The sequence below is a fragment of the Argiope bruennichi genome, chromosome 2, assembly GCF_947563725.1.
Source record: "Argiope bruennichi chromosome 2, qqArgBrue1.1, whole genome shotgun sequence".
NCBI lineage: Eukaryota > Metazoa > Arthropoda > Arachnida > Araneae > Araneidae > Argiope > Argiope bruennichi.
The window spans coordinates 101,907,241-101,922,982 of record NC_079152.1 but is presented as its reverse complement, the minus strand read 5'-3'; the positions used below and the strand labels follow the sequence as shown (position 1 = coordinate 101,922,982).

The following is a 15,742-nucleotide window of genomic DNA, read 5'->3' as shown; positions in this document are numbered from 1 at the left end:
TTTATCTTCAAGTGGAAGCAGTTGTAATTCTTATAAAAGATTTATTAAGTTTACTAATGTACACTACTGTAAGAATAAATGAACCACATTCTTTTTACCATGCAGCAGCTGATATAATCAATATAAATAATTGCAAATCCATCCATATTATGGAATTGAGCCATCCGTAATACATAAAATCCACAATATCTTGAACTGGAGGTCTGAAAACAGTGTTTTTTCATAAATGCAATTGTAATGAGGAGATAATTTTATATCTGAGGAAATAATTTAAAAAATATTTTAAAAATATATTCCCCTTAATTAAAGAAAATTATGAATGAGTGCTTTACATTAAGTCTATAAATAATAGGTGCTAATTAATTTCCTTATTTTAGCATTAATTAATTTCCTGACTGGTAAGAGAAATTCTGATCCAAGAATGTGGATTTTCTTAGATCTCTATTTCAATCACTTGCAAATGATAACTGCCATTAAAGAGTAAACATTAAACTTTCCAAAAGCTAATATGTCCTGCAATCTAATTTTATATCATTTGAATGGGGGAAAAAAACATTCATTTTTTTAAAGAAAGCAAAATTTATGTGAAATTAAAATTGTTTGATCTGAAAATAAATATAACATTTAACTAATTGCAATAATATTATGGTTGTTAAAGCTTATACTACATAAAAAGTAGATCTATAAATACAAATATATTTAATACATGATTCCTCAAAAAGTGGGTTTGCAAATTGACTGTAGGAATTTACAATTTTTGTGAATATTTTGAAAACTATTTGGGGTATACACACGGTTTTTGGGATTTCTGTATTTTAGCTTGTCAACTTTACTTCCATGCACAAATTTTACTATGTTACTGTTCACTTTTTCCCTACTTCACCTTTAAAAATTCTTAAAAACATTAAATTTGTGTTATTTATACATTTATTTCAGGACTTTATGAAATATGATAATTTATTTTAGGTGAGTGAGAAATTTAAAAAAAAAAAAAAAAAAAAAAAAAAAATTAATTTCCGAGATATTACTGCAAGTTCATAAGATTAATTCAATACTGAAAGCGTCATTTTTCAAAACTCTAACTCTTGAAATAATCATCAGAATTCTATAACATTTTAATTGAGAGGTTAATTTTATTCTGACAAATAAATTTGATTAAAAAAATGATAGCCGTGATTTGAAAAATTTCAAGATATTGGTTAATTAACTACTATCAGAGTTAACAAAGTTAATTAACCATGTTAATTAATTCTTTTAACCAGTTCGTCTATCTCAAGAAACCTGCTCCCTTTAGTCATTTATATTAACACCAAATTTGTGAAGATGCAATATTAAATAACAAAATTACAGAAGTGTCCCCCCACCCTTTTTTTATGACTATCCCATAACCTGGAAGGTTCAATGAACCTTCCAAATTATTTCTGTTCTTTGAAACCTAATTATAAAATTCAGTTGGAAGTTTGATGCTTTTTAATAGCTGTTATAGAATTTTGGAACAATTATTCTTTAATTCTGTTCTATTTTGATTAAAGATCAAATTGTTGAAGCATAAGCTTGTACATGTTCTTATTAATCCATCTCATTTTATTAATTTAAAAGAAAATTAGCTGATTGCTAATGTAAAACATTACATTTGTTCTTGATGAAGTAGTAATAAAAGACTTGAGTCACTTTATTTTTAAAATTTGAAATTATACTGTCATTGAATAAAAAGGAAACATATTTAAATATAAAGTATGTCGTTTTTATTCGAACGATATTCCAATATATATTTGACTTTTATATTAAGAATGTTGAAAAAATCATTTTTGCTGAGATTAAAATCTTATGGAAAAAGTTAAAAAAAAAAAAAAAAAAAAAAAAAAAAAAAACAGCTATGTTTTATGTTTATTAAGGTAGAATGAAGGAATCTTTTGTGATATATATCGCTAAATAAATTAATTTAAAAAATTCTCTATAGGTATAAAAAACAACAACATGCGTCTAACTTGAAGTGAGGGGGGACTGAGGTGGGATCGATCGTCTTAGAAGGTCTAGAAGCACAGATTCAATGGAGCTAAAAATCTAAATTTCTCAGATTTCTGTGAGAATTGTGACAAATAAGAATTGTATTTCAATAAAAATAAAATCAATATGTATTTAATTACACTAATAAAGGAAAAATATTCATTTTTTCCCCTCTGTATTTACCTAAATCAATATACCACCTGTTTTGAAAGTGTTTGAAAAAAATAGTTTATTGAAGTATTAAGTAGCTTTTATTCAACTCATTTAGTAGCAAAACTTCTTTTCATGAAAAACGTTCAAAATATGCATTATTTCTATTCATTTGCATGGGCAAATTCAACTTTTGTGCCATTAAACCAAAACTAAGCAACTGTCATTTTTATGTGCTAACTATTTAGTAGGTCGTATGCATGTTCACCTGATTTATATTTGGTTCTCCATTTTTGTAATTTATATCCCAAATGGGCGAAATGCCCATTTTTGAAATTGCCTATACTCTTGGTGTTTCATAAATGCTTCAGTATTTTTGTGAATGCTTTATTACTTTCGATGCAGAAGCCCTCTAAATAATAAAAAGTATCATTTTACTTCAGTTGTACTCTAGTGAAAAAAAAATTAGAGATTGCAAGATTTAAAATGACTAGGATAGTTGCTGAAACATCGTACGTTAGTTAAATAAATTTCTGTTTACAATTCCGAAGGCAAATATTAATTTTTTTTGTTTCAAAATACAAGGAAATGACATTCCTCTGCCATTTCCATATTTAATTTCATTTTATTTGAAACTTTAGAATTAACGAATGTAGAGCTGAAGGCAAATTAATAAAAGCTAAAAAAAAAAAAAAAAAAAAATGGAAAATCGCTTTTCAATTCTTAACTTCCAAGGAATATGGAAAAACTTTTGAGTGCAAAAGATGTTCTCTATGATGAAATGATAATTCGTTTGATATAAATTATCTTTCTATCGTAGCAGAAGGGGAGTTATGGCGAAATGAAAAGCTCATTTTTACCATTATTTCTCTTCTTAAGCAGCATGATCCATTTATGAATTCGATTCTCCCGCCTTTTTTAAAAAATCGTATCCTATTTATAACATGTGGAAGAAAACTATTTTTATCTTGGTGACGTTTAACTAAGGTTTTCAGTTGAATCTATTAAGATATAAAGGACACATTTGTCTTTTCCAAAAGCAATTTTTGAACTGTCTTTTTCTTTTGTGATTTTTTAGATTTTCTTCCATTAATGTCGGAAATTGTTGTCCATAAAATGTTCATTTTTGAATAGATAATATTTTAATTTTTTACTAGCTAATTTTGATATTTGATTTCCTCAGTTCTTTTAAAAACTAATTTTTAGTTTCTTATGAACGAAGTATATATAGAGAAAATATTGTAATAATCAAAAAATTGGAACTCGAGATTTTGATGAATCTCCGTGTTTTAGACTCTGAAAAATACATTTTGAACATGCATCTGTTGCTCTGCCCGTCTGTGAATGCGATAATTCAAAAACGATGTGAGCTAGATGGATGATATTTGTGTATGCTCTTAGCCTCACATTTGTAGATTTATGTCAGCTTTGAATGAAATCCATTTTGATGAAGCCTGCTTGTCTGACTGTTCGAGTGCTTGTGAACGCTGCAAAATTTAAAGAGCTAAATGAATGAAATTTAGTACACGAACTTAGCAATTTAAATTATAGATCCGTATCAAATTTATAACCAGATCTTTCAAAAGGTTGACCATCTGTTGGTTTGTATGTTCTCGTATATGTAAATAAACAATGGTTCAAAATACAATTATTAAGATAATGTAATTTGAAACATAATTTTATCATGTAAAGGGTACATTCTTAATAAATTCTTGAATGAAATGTATCAAAGAGTTGACTGTCTATCGGTCTGTATGTTCTCAAGCATGTAAATTTGATGAAATGCAGCGATTTATATAAATGAAAATTGTTTTACTATTCTGCTACCAAAATTGTGACAATATGTCGAATTTTAATTTCAGTGGCGAACAACAAAGAATCCAAAGTGCGTACTCGGTCTGCTTCTTTATACTACGGAACATGTTTATACTACGCTCATGTTTGGAACTCTGAATATAAAAATCTGAACATTCGTGGCATTGCCGCTTTGTCCAAGGTCCAAAATCTTATGCTGGGGTGGGATAATATCTTTCTTTATTAGGGAGTATGCGAGACAAATTTGGGTAGTGCACCCCGACTATATTAATAGGACCATTCGACAGAGTACAACGCGCATATAAAAAGGCAATAGCTAAAAAAATGTATAAAAATTCTGTTCCTTGGAAGTGGGTATTTGTCACGCTTTGCAACAAAATATCTGCGTGTATATGACGCTTTTTAGTTCAGCTTCATAAAATATTAAAGAAAAAAAAATCAAGCATATATTTTGAAAAATTACCTTTTCCAGTGTTCAAATTTTGTAAAGATGTACAATTTTGGGCGAAAGTAGACGTTAATTTCTTCTAGTTGCTCTTTTTTTTTTGGTGAAACGTACGGAAAAATAGATGCCCCCCCCCCCAAAAAAAAAAAAAAAAATCGGAGAATTCTAAAACTTAGAAATTCATCAAAATAATTTTGTCGAATTGTTTGATGATTACAATATTTTCTGTATGGATACTTCATACATGCCAAAGATTTGTAAAAAAAAAATAATAATCACATTTTATGTTAGTTTCTTACACAGTAATAATTGTATTTTTTCTATGAGGGGAGGGTAAGATTTGTTTCTGCTGCCACCTGCATCTTTTGTCATCTCTTTCGTTTACACTTAGCCTTTCATGTCTGCATTAATGAAGTTGAAAATTTCTTATCCAGCTTTGAGCAGGCGGATGTAGGTAGAAATTTTATAGGCTACACATATATGAAGGACGAAATACAATTACGAAATTGGACACATATGGAATAATACATACGTCTTCTACTACAGAAAAAAAAAAAAATATTACCTATCTATTAGGATAAAAATACCCATTTAAAAATTTGTTCATTTAATGTTGAGTCCAGATCAGAGCATTGAATTCGACGCCATTTCGACTTTTATAAGAGAATAATTTTTTCTTTCTTTTTTGTCAGAGTCTACACAAAAAAAATTTTGTACATATTTATTCAACTGTTTGTTTTGTTAAATTTAAAATTATATCTGAGCTTATTAAAACTGAATGAAAAACGATAAAAATTCTATGTCCTTGTACTGTTTCATGATGGATGAAAATTGTATTAAATCTCGACAGTTGAACTAAAACGATTTCTTGTTTCCAATATTTTAAACAATTTTAACTTGTTTTATTTTTACTTTTCTGTTTTATTCACTAGCTATACTTTATAACTTCTGACTGTCGGTCATAGAATAAAATTAGTGTGAATAGTATTACTATGTTGCTTATCTCAGATGTACCAGGTTTAAGCTGCGATTTCTTTAAAAAAAATTAAATTCCTTGCATAACCTGTTTTGAAAAGTATATATTTTTTCTCTTAATGTACGAATTAAATAGATAAAAACTCGTCATACTTCAGAGCTTTCAGGAGTTACCGATATTATCATTTCCGTATCTTAATAGCTACAGAATTTAATTTAGTCAAAAATTCCTTTATATATTTTTAAAAAATTTAAAACTAGGTTGCATAACAACTATGCAGTCAGTTTTTTTTAATATTAAACTGTTTGCAATGCTTTTATTTTTATTAGAATGTGAGAAAGAAAATTTAAATTCTTTTATTTTTCTTAGATTATACCATTGCCTGAATCTCGTAATTGCTGCATTATTAAGATAAATCGAATTGATTATTGAACAACTTTGGGGGAGGGGAAATATGCGGTGACTTTTTTGTATGAACTGACTGATTAGTGTTGTTAATACAGCTCGCAGGTTTTCTTTTCTTTTCTTTATATTTTATGGATATTATTGTATTTTCCTGTAAATTCACTCTTGCTTTTATTTAAACTATTTTTCCTTTTTGACAAATCACCATTATTTCCCCTAGCAATTTTTTTGTCGCAGTTTTAGATTGTATTCTTTTATTTTAAAGTGATTTTTTTTTTTTTTACTCTTAAACGAATTCCTCCCCCCCCCCCCCAAAAAAAAAATAGGGCCTGCTTTCTAAATTTGAAAAGTATGATTTCTTTATTACATTTGTTTTGATTCTTACTTAATACTTTAAATTTTTTGGATTTTTCTTCGGTATTCACTGAATGAATTTGATGTTGCCCTTCATCATTACTAATCCACTAGGTCCAACACATCCAGTTAAGTACAAGCTAGTCCAGTTTATTTAAGTTCGCTTCATAGTCGTTTATTGTGTAACATTCATTGCTTATTCAATTCCAGTTCGCCTACGGATTGACTAATGCCAAAACGATGAAGTGTTTTAACATTTCCTGTTTATACTGAATAATTAAAAGAAAATTATTCAGTGATGTGCCTTAAGGCTAAATTTTTTTATTTCATTCTTGAAGGAAATTGATGAGTTAAAACTCTTTTTTTTTTTTTTCTTTTCTTCTGAAGAATTTTTTTTCGGTACAGTCAGTAAGCGTAAATATGGAGAGTAAATACCTTTAATTTTCAATAATTTTAAAATTCTCTTAAATAGACTTACATTTTATTATTTTTTTTAATTGACGTCGCTTACTTTTTTCAGATTTCATTCTTTCATTTTATTTCATGAAATAAAATGAAATTAGGGAAATGAATGTCAGGGAAAATGAATTCTTTTCCAAGTCATTTATTGAATGAATATTGCATGGAATGACATACATTGGAAACGATAGCATTTTAATTGGACTATATCAAAGAAATTGTTACAAATGCGTATTTTAATTCTTTTGCATGAAGAAGGGTGAGATGTTCAAGCTCTTGATTTTACGATTACGTAAATAGCGGCGAGTTCAATTTTATAAAGGTCATTTTCTTTGCGATTATTTAATTCATGAATATTCGAGAAATACGCGTTAGGAATCCTGTTACTCATTATTCTGTTTTTAAAATAGCTAAACAGTAATGAAATATTTTTAGCTTGAAATTTATTTGTCGAAAAGCATGCATTTAACTATTATGTAAATGGAAATTTCGGTTATATGATATTATATTTCGAGTGAAACAATCTATTCACCCTAACATTTTCATATTGATGAAAAAAGTAATTTTTTGCCCTTGTGCAATAGTATTACCGGATTATAATTGTAAAAATTCCTTTCCCTTTGTTACTACTTTTGTGAATTTTTTATTGGTCATAGCTATTTATAATATTGCCTGTTATTCTAAATATCTTCCCTCCCCAGTTCTGTAAATATATTATTGTTTCCGTTTATCAAATTTACATATTGAATTTTTGTCACCAATTTTGTATACTTTTTTTAAAGCAGTGCTGTTTAAAATACTGACTAAGATCTATGTTTGCTCTCTGAAACAACTTTATGGAGCGAACTAATTTTGTTACTCATTAAAAAGTGAACTTTCAGTTCAAGAACTCTAAACTTTCTTGTCCCTCTTATGCTGCTATTTCGTGCAAAGCCTTGTAAAGTCTGGTTCCAGTTTTTAAGACGCTTTTTATGGAAAAAAAGTATGTTTGCAGTTTAACAAATTCTCTAATCAAATCAACGGATATGATGTTTTTTTTTTTTTATAATATTGTGTGATATTATTTAGTTCTATTAAAATAATTACATTTCGGAACACTTAAAAGAAGTGAGCACTTAGATTATGAAGTAAATATTAGAAAAATTGTAGCCTCTAAGGTTTTAGGTACATGTACCTAGCTCGTTTCTGGCAGATATTAGTCATTCCGTGGTGCTGTTCTTACTGATAGTGCTCATGATTCTTGGTGTCGTGCATTCATTTTTATCATAACAAGAACTGAAAATGCATTTGTGATCCAGGAAATTCACGTGTTCCAACCATTGTTAGAGCTTTGAAAAAAGTTATGAATTTAACAGAAGTTTGGGAGTATTGTTCCTAACAACATATTACTTTTTATATGAGCAGATCCACACTTTTGTGTTTGTTGGACTGAAAATGGATACATTTTGAAACGCTGCATCTTAGAACGTAGGTAGAGTGAAAGTAATCTAGTTCTTAAATACTTTATTCACTGTAAATATTTAAATGTTGTTGTGCAAACTTAAAATTTTCTTTCTAAAATCCTTCAGTTTATATATATATATATACTATCTGCTGAAGAATACCTAAAAAGTATGAAAATATTTTGTATCCCATTTTGAATAGGAATTATAGAAGGAAATACTGTTTGCCCATTTAAGTTTAGATTTTGGATGTTTGAACGCAAAATACGATATGTTATTTAATCAGTCATGATTCGATTTCGATCGTAGATGCATTGAAAAATTTGCATTTCTAAGATTTTATTTCGTAAACGCAAAATTTGTTTATACCACCTTGTCTATAATATTGATTTAAATTGTTGATAATTTTTTGAAGTTTCAGAAAATGTGATAATTTTACGTATTTTGTTCCCTTTAGTATTAATTTGTACTTAAAGTTCTCTTAATCGTTAATGTATTTGATTAATAAATTATACTAAATTATTTATTAATACATAAATATTTCAAGTTTTATATTTATTACATTATTTTTTTGATTCTACTTGATGGGTGCATTAAAAAGCGTTAATTTAACAAATTTTTAGAATTACAAGACAGAAGTTACTTGAATGTTATTTCCCGTTTCTTAGAAACATTACTTTGAATTAATCATATACTTGCAACAGTCCTCTGTTTCCAGTTAAGTTGAATAGTGCTCTCCATAATTTATGTTTCCAGCGCTCTGTAAACGATTTTAAAAACAATGCCGGTATAATTTTTATAGAAACTAAATAACTCTTGGTGTGCTATTTTGGCTTCTTCTGTAAGAGAAAAATTTTATCGCTCAATTTAAAGGTCTGGAAACAAAGGCTTTGTTGATATATGTGTTTATGATGCTACAATAACGAGAGGCCTTTCAGTAATTTATTATACTACGCGTGGATTAGTTCACGTCTGTGATTTGCCACTGTTATCTTGTGGGAAGATAACCAAAAATCACCTTTGTTGGATTAGTCATGTGTGTATTGTTTCTGTTAACCTTTTTTTGCCTGTATTTATATAGCATAATATAACAGTTTTTTTTTTTTTTTTTTAAATCGGTGTGGATGTTCAAATTGGTATTTCTAACTTCTTGTAACTCGTTTATTATACAAATTGGTAACATTCTTTAGAAATTTTTCGAACTTGAGTGAATGACACAATTTCCAAAAGTTAAGATAAATACAATTTATTTATTATGGTGTATAAAAATTTTATAAAACATTGACTAGTAATATCATGATAAAATATTGGTTCCCTTAGCTAAAATTATGGATTTTTAAATTTTTTTCTTATTTATAAGATTCTTTGCTTTCTTATTTATAAGATTCTTTGCTTTCTTATTTATAAGATTGCAATGCATAGTTTTTAGTACATTTTAATGTCTGCAAATAATTTAAAAGAAAATTTAATTTTGATTTCAAAGAAAAAAAATGGAAATAATTTTTACAAATATTTTGATTACAAAAACTAAGTATCATTAAAAATATAATGAATTTATATTTCAAACAACATTTTATAGAAGTATTTAGAAAAATCAGTGCAGTGAGATTTATTATACTTTAAGGTATATTAAATGTCAACGTTCCGATTTTTTTGAAGTAATTCTTAGTCTATATATCAGTGTCAAATGTTAAGCATGTTTTTCACTTTTATGCAAATTTGCTGATTATATATTTCCTCATTTTTATAAAGTTGTAATTTTTTTTAAATATTATCAATCTTAGATATTTTAATTCGTTTATAATTTACATTAAAGTTTATCTGTAAACATTTAATATTTTTCCGACTCTCGGAAGAAAGTGACTTTCGACTTCATGCAGTGCATCTTCTTAGAGGGAGAAAAGTACGAATCGGGGAACAAGGCACGGAAAAATGCATATTTAGTATGTTTTTAAATATCAAAAAATAAACGTAATATTCTTATAGGAGGAGAATATTACCCTTATTATTCTCTTAGAATTCGAATTGAATTAATTTTCAATCCTATATATCAAAATATCGGTTATTTTCTTTTAAGAACAATTTTCATATTCAAGGCATATCTAAAATTTTCCATTTAGGGTTTGAGTGCTTTATTTTTATTTAAAATAAATTTTGATCTTCAAGAGTTTCTTGCGTTTCTTTACTTGTGTGTAGTATTTCATAGCTTCGCTTTTTATTATTATTTTCTGATTTAAAGACATTTTGAAAGAGACATTTGCCTTTAGCTTTATAAATATGTAGATGCAAAAACCGATAGAAAAACCATCAATGTTATATGATTGATTTGGTTCCGATATGAGTTTTAGTCAGAAGCTTTCAACTATCAAATGAAAGTTAGTTTTATAACTTGAGAAGTCCGGTCTTCGATTTTCTCTAAAAAGTTCGTTAAGCTACTTGTAATTCCGATTTTAAATCATTAATTCTGAGTTTGAGACCATATATAAATGAAAAAGAAGATGTCTGTGGTCGTTATCAAGAAATTTCCCCTTTTGCTCCTTCTTTGGAAGAGTGCGGTGTCTGTGTGTTTGCAAAATAACTTCTAGAAGACCTTGGATGAGAACCTCCTGTGGGTTTAGTGTTGCATCATACTTTCTCTTTAACAGCCTCTTTTTTCTAATCTCGTTAATCAATTGGTTGCTCATATTCATAGATATGCCATTTATTATTTAAGACTCAGTGGCAAAATGCCACATTGATTTGAGAGGAAAAATTTAATGAGTGAATGCATCTTCTAGTCGAAGAGCCTGCATTGATTATGAAATATCCTTGTCCTTTCAGTTAAACAGGTGCGGGAAAACTATGCGACGCCTCTTCTATAGCATTGTTGCAAAGCACCTGGTTGATGTTCAGTGACGTAGCCTTGTTTTCTCTAAAAGGAAAGGGCATAACCTTGAATTTCGTAAATGCTCGCATTTTCTTTTGGATTTTTCACTTTAGACGTCAATGTTATCTTGCCCGCAGAAATAAAGGTGAAAACTCGAGGTATTTTTCTTATAGAGGAATTTGTGTGGGGTTTCTTTATTTATATAACTGCTTGGAAAGTCTGATTCTTCTGTTGATTTTAGGGTGTATGTTCTTTGTCTGTAAAATAATTTTCTTTCCTTTTTTTTAAGGTTAAAGAAGGGAATTAAATTCACTTTTTACGGTAATGTGAGATTATACATTTCTAGATTCCGCTTTAATCGAAATAAGTAATATGAACCTTTACATGAGAATCTGATTTAGATTATATTCAGATTTTTTTTTCTTCTGTTTTCTAATAATTGTTTTTGGAATTTTTATATTATGAATGCGACAAACAAAATTGCAATTATATTCATATCCTTAACGGAACTACGAAAATTTTTGAAGTCCAGTGAGATCGCTTTAAATGTCACAGCTGTAAAATAAACTTCTGAGTTATAATTGTAAAATTTGTTAATACCGTAATTGATATTTTAATGATTTATGAAGCTTTACATGAAACTATTTCATTCGGTTCAACTTTTTCTTAAGGTAAATAAAAAAAAAAAAAAAAAAAAAAAAAAAATGATTAGAAAATTTTTTTTTCGCTTCCTGAGTAGATCGTAAGGCAGAATAAAATAGAGTATAAATTTAAATAATAATAATATAATAAAATAGAGCATAATATAAATAATAAAGTAGAATATAATGCAAACTCCATCCTGCAAATTAATTTGCAAGATGGAGTTAATATTGTCTAACCAACAAATTGTTTCATAGAATTATACCCTGTTTAAACATGTTGTCAAAAGATTTGGTGGTTATTTAAAAAATGGTACAAATTTTGTTCAGGAATATTAACTTATTTCAAAAAAGTGCTGCATATGTATTACCATTTTCACTGTTCAAATCGAATACTCGTTTTATGCGAGGAAAAGAATGTTTCTCTAATGAAATGATGTTTGGTCTGTATTTTGTAAATTTAAATGCATATTTTCTTGTTTTTCTCTATTACTTACCATTTCATGCTCGTGTGGCTTACTTGGTATGCATCTTTTCTTTTTTTGAAGCTTGTGCCATCCTACTGAAGAAAACATGAAATTAATCCTTTATCCGGTTCCGTTAAATGAAAACAAAAGATTTCTTTAACCGTTTCGTCACGTTCCAGTAACTTATCATCGTGCCTGATGAAGGTTTTTGTTGTTAAATTTTCACCTTCGTTTTATCGATTACGTAGTTCATTGATCTCAGTTTTTTTTTTTTTTAGAATAACATTAATCAGAGCTTGTAGATTCATTTCATTGTACATCCTTAATTGTAATTAACTACACCAGACGTATGAAAAACTGTGGTCAGATGAGTTGATGTTCATTTTCGCGTCATTTGGCATGTATCGATTTGCCGCTTTGTGTGATAATCTCAATGAATTTTTCAGTGATGGAATTTTAATTGTGCCAAGGAATTGCTAAAGTTATATATGAAATTTGGTATCAGATTTTCAGATTTGTTTAATGAAATTTGTTTTATTCTTAAATTTATTTAGAAAAAATGTTAGAAACGATCTTCTGTTCTTCTAATTAAAGATAAAACTATGCATATTTACGATAGGCTTTAGGACTAAACCGATTTCAGAAAACAAAACGTCTTAAAAGATGTCATGTCAAAATTATTTTTGGCAATTAGATTTTAGAAATAAAAAATTTAATTATATGGTATGGGAAATGATTTTGCAAATACAGTAGACTCCCGATTATCCGTGGACGGGTTATCCGCGCCTGCCGCACAAAGTTTTTTTTTTTTTTTTGACTGATTTTTTCAAAAAGGTGCAGTTTTACAGTTATGCTTTTGTAATTACATAATACATTACAGTATTAAAACAGTACATATGTATTAATTTTTCTGTGTATCCTTGACGCCTCTCGTAAATACTAAGCACTTTTCTGTTTTCATTAACAAAATGCATTTTAGGTTAGTTTTGAGTGATATACTAAAATATGAAGCGTTAGTTAAATATTTTCTGCTGTTTATTTTACGTTTTATTGTACATAAAACGATTTTTCAAAGTTGGAATGACTGTTTTCTTTTTTGCTATACCCGTTTTTAGCTTTTTTCGGATTATCCGCGATTTTTGTTATCCGCGGCGGCCGCGCCACCCAATTCCGCGGATAATCGGGAGTGTACTGTATGTTTGACATCATGTCGATACTGGTCTGGAGCAGTGCTAGACTTACGTATAAGCTGCTCAAACTCCCGCCTGGACCCTCAATTTCTCTGGGTTCATCATCATCATGAAAAAAAATTGTGTGTACACAATTTTATGTAACACTAACGTCCGTTGCACAGAAATCGCTGTTATTATTTAAAATTATTGCCGAATGGCAGTAAATAAATCTCTATATAAACACAAACATTTCAGTCTGCTTCATTGAATGTTTTTACAATTGCAACAATAATTTCGCTAATTAATGGAGTTGCAAAATATTAGAAATGCTCTGTAAATAGTTCGCCATGTTTTCAAAAATTGCATTCATCCAGATGGAAAAAGATGTAAAGGAAATCAAGAAGTAAGTATTAAATGCAAAGTTTGATCGAGCGAGAAAATAACCATTGTAAGATAGGATATTGCTACTTGCTATGGAAATCGATGACGATATCTTTCATAACTTTTATCGTATATAAATGATTTTTGCATTATCTGAAAAATTAAAATAAAAAAAAACTTTCTCTATTTAAAAAATTGTACAGAAATGAAATTGATATCCCTATTTTTAATAATTAAAAAAATTAATTCAATTTACAATCAGCAAAAATATTTCTAATATGAGAAAATTCAGCTCATCCATCAAAGCATTGAATCGCATGTTTACCACTATTAAAATTAGGATTTTAAAAAATAAAAACTGCTTTCCTTGAATATTAACTCAGAAATATTTTTAAATAAATAGCAAAGTGGAATTTCAAAATTGCATTTCATATTGACAATTTAGCAGCAAGAAAAAAAAAAAAAAAAAAAAAAAAAAAAAGGTATTTTTGAGGAACAAGTTGGTTGCTAAAGGCGGCTAATATTATTTAAACGGATTTATAAATGATTCCATATTTCAAATAACTTGGAGCATCCAGTCTAAACCGGTCCTGCTCAGCAGTAATTTACACATCATCTTTCTACAATTCGATTCAATCATTCAATTTAAGAGGAATGAAGTAGGTGTGCCCTTTTGCTTTGAATTTATTTCAAATTTTAAATTATTGTAACGCACATTCATTTAAAAAATTTAATATACATTTTCTAAAATTGAAAACAATAAAAATAAAGAAAATGTCTTATTTTTCTTTGCTGCTTCTAAAGATTCATCATCTAATCTGGAAGACAGTTATTGAAATAAGACGGCAAGAAATCTGGAACATGCTGTTAAGATATTGAATTGATATCGTAATGTCGCAGGTGCGTGTTGCCCGTATTTGTTTTAGAGAGGACTAAAATGTCATTGTTTTCAAGGTCGCTCGATTTTTCCCCCCTCCGTATTACCTAACAGATTGAATTAACTATTGTTTCTTTGGAATTTCCCGTAGCACCAATCCTGTCAAAAATAAAAATACTAGTAACTGAAGTATGTGCCAAATCTTCCTTTTATTGATAACTCTTTTTAGAATTGGGAAAAAATTATTATGAACTGCATTGATAGGATATTAACTTATATACTCTTATTCAGAAAAATTATTATTTTTTTAAGTCCTTGTGACAAACAGGTTATAAAAGGAAACTCTTACCAATTCCAGATTTCCTTCTTGAAATTGTGCAAGGGAATTCAAAACAGTGAATTGTGAATTCTTTCTCTTGCTGATTATTTGCATTATAACAAAATCTCAAAATTATATATTTTGGTTATATTAAAAAATATTGATATTAATAAATCAATATATATTATATATTATCAATATATTATATGCTATATAAAATATCTATATTTAGTAATATATTCAAAATTATATATTTTGATTATATTAATGTCAAAAATTATTGAATGTGTTTTCTCAATTACCCATGCAATCGTGAATGTGTCCCAAAATTTTTCTTATTGATGTAAAATTCTAAAATGATTTATATTGCATTGTCTAGTATCTTATTTATATAATATTTAAAACGTTACAAATTTGTCAAATATTTTTATCTTGCGTTTATTTAGAAATCAAAAGGTAAAATCAATACTAAATTAATGTATTGAAAAATTTGTTTAGTAATGACATAAAGGATCTATTTAAGATAAATATGCAGTATTCATTATATAATTTTATTAGCATTATAAAATACTCAATTATTAATATAGAAATTAAAAAAATACCAGAGGATAGATTATGTTAAATTAGCCATATATATAATGCTTTCACGATTTGTGTTGAAGTATTCGAATTTACAATAGAAGTTTTTGCTTGAAAATGAAAGAGTTGTATGATTTGAAATTGCTATAATTCAATGAAGTTAACTCTAGTAGAATTTTTTTAGAGACAATTTTTTTTCATTGTTTGCTCCAGATTTCAGACATTATATAATGAAAGAGAAAGCGCACTCTTAAAAAAAGTTATGAAATCCGTATTCGTATTAAATCTTTACTTCTCACGACATTTTGCGTGCGCGGACTCAAATGCTGTAAAAACTATGGGCAGGGTTTATTCCCCCCCCCCCCGCTAGCTAGTATGTATATAGGA

The 15,742-nt window shown here is 28.0% G+C and overlaps 1 protein-coding gene across 4 annotated transcripts in view; it reads left to right on the top strand.

The window, feature by feature from the left end:
- The window catches only part of LOC129957705 (katanin p80 WD40 repeat-containing subunit B1-like), a 71,107-nt gene that overhangs the window by 2,888 nt on the left and 52,477 nt on the right, over positions 1–15,742 (top strand). The gene's annotated exons all lie outside the window — the stretch shown is intronic.